The following is a 2,064-nucleotide window of genomic DNA, read 5'->3' as shown; positions in this document are numbered from 1 at the left end:
TACTTGGAAAATTTTATGGTCAGCTAAAGGACTTCTTGAGATTTAAAGGAATGTGTTGGTGAGTTGGTTCAGGAAAGCATACCTAAATTTGGAACGAGGCGTGGGTTCCGGGCATTGATGAATATAAAATCTAGCATTCAAAAATTGATCGGAATCTAGTTTATGTCTCAAACTTAATTGAACAAAGCTCAAATCAATAGAAGGAAGATCTAGTAAGAAGTACCTTTCACCTTAAAGATGCTGAGAGGATTCTATGCCTGCCTCTCCCTCTCGAGCAAGAAACGGATTGAGTGGTATGGCGAGGAGAAGCTTCAAGGGTTTACACAGTGCGGAGTGGTTACAATAATTTAATACATACCGAGAGATCAACAAATTTACAAGCAAACCAAAATTATTACAAAACCATGTACAAAAAGCTATGGAAGGTTGAATCACCTTCAAAAAAAATCCTGGTATGGAAATCCCTAAATAATTTTCTTCCTACTTTCTCTAATCTATATCAACGAAAACTAGGGAATGCAGCAAACTGTCCAAGATGCTTAAACAATACTGAAACCATTGATCATGTTTTGAGACTGCCCATTTGCAGTTGATGTTTGGTCCAGATTGGGTATTAGGTGGACCCTGGAGCAAGATCAATTATAGTATAAGTACTGGATGAAGGTTTTATTCGAAAAGGAATCTAATCATCGAATTAAAATAATAGTGTGTGCAATTTGGGGATTATGGACGGTCATAAATAAAATGGTTCATGAAAATAAGATACAATCAAAGGCAAGTTTGGTGCAATTCATTGTAGATTATTTGCGGGATATAGAAGGAGTTAACAAGAAAGTACCAGTCAACGTAGTGGCAAAAGAACACTAGAATCCTTTGGGGGCACGAATGTTAAAATCAACTTTGATGCTGCATTTGGTAAACAAAATAAAAATTCATGTACAGGAACCGTCATCAGAAATTCTTTTCGTTAATGTTTTAAAAGTAAAATCTTACAATAACGGGCATATACTAACGACGTTTGTAGCAGAGGCACTCGCATGTGTCCAGGTGGTTAGATTCGAAGCAGAGTCAAGCTTTTTAAGAGTTGAAGTTGATGGCGACGTGTTAGCTATTATTAAAAAAATACTAAGTGGGGAAGAGGATAGATATGAAATAAGGGATTACATTTTAGATGTTAAAAGATTAAGAAGCAACTTTGTTAGTTGTAGATTTAAGCATGCAAGGAGACAAACAAACAAAGTGGCTCATATACTTGCAAAAAAAGGTTTAATCGAGAGCGGGAATACTTATCTGGCTTCTGGTCTTTTCAGTTTGGTAGCTAGGGCCGTCGAGATTGACATACAAGGTGGAAGAGGAGGAAGTTGAAGGGATTATGGTAAAATCTAAGGAACTTTATAGATTTGAATACAAGGAAACAATAGATCTGAGGGGTTGAAGAAAGAGTATTTCTATTTTTTAAGAGAAGAAAATGATAAGAAAATGGAAAGACATTTGAGATCCAAAGTTTCTTTAGTAAAAGGGTAACTAAAATAGCGAGTAAAATCGCTCATTTCAGAGATGCCTTGGATCAGTTGAGAATTTTGACGTGATTGACAGTTATTTTTCAGAGCTTGAAGAGACAAATTGTTGAAGATGAAGAGGGAACATCAGAAATGGAAACTGGCTACGGGGTAGTTTCTTTAGGGTTTTGTTTTGAAATGTGTGTTTTTTAAGGTTTGGACTCGTTTAGGCTTTAGGATTATAGGACGAATTAGGTTTTTAATGAGCCTTGTTTCTAGTTTAGGGTTTGTTTTTACTTTGTTATTTTTCTTTTTTCTAATTTGAATAAAATTACAGGCCAAGTTTTATCAAAAAAGAAAAATATATTCTACTTTGTCTTCTAATTGAATTTATTCGTAGATCATGACACTAAAACCAGACCAACCAAAAGTATTGTGTGAAAATGAGTTTTATATTATTTGTAAAGATAAAATATTTATATTTATTTTAAATTCTTTTATTAAATTAATGTTATGAATCAATTATGAAAATATTAAATTAGCATCTCATATAAAAATCAAATTA

At 33.7% G+C, this 2,064-nt stretch overlaps 1 long non-coding RNA gene across 1 annotated transcript; it reads right to left on the bottom strand.

Moving 5' to 3' along the window:
- Positions 1-207: 207 nt before the first annotated feature.
- LOC105774961 (uncharacterized) lies at positions 208-1,819 on the bottom strand. Its single transcript, XR_008189624.1, has 3 exons — positions 994-1,819; positions 839-906; positions 208-624 (listed from the first exon to the last, which is right to left on the bottom strand). It is a non-coding gene; the product is annotated as an uncharacterized LOC105774961 (long non-coding RNA).
- Between the last annotated feature and the right edge of the window lie 245 nt (positions 1,820-2,064).

The sequence above is a fragment of the Gossypium raimondii genome, chromosome 10, assembly GCF_025698545.1.
Source record: "Gossypium raimondii isolate GPD5lz chromosome 10, ASM2569854v1, whole genome shotgun sequence".
Taxonomy (NCBI): Eukaryota; Viridiplantae; Streptophyta; class Magnoliopsida; order Malvales; family Malvaceae; genus Gossypium; species Gossypium raimondii.
Note: the sequence above shows the minus strand (reverse complement) of the source record. Positions and strands in the feature narration are given on the sequence as shown.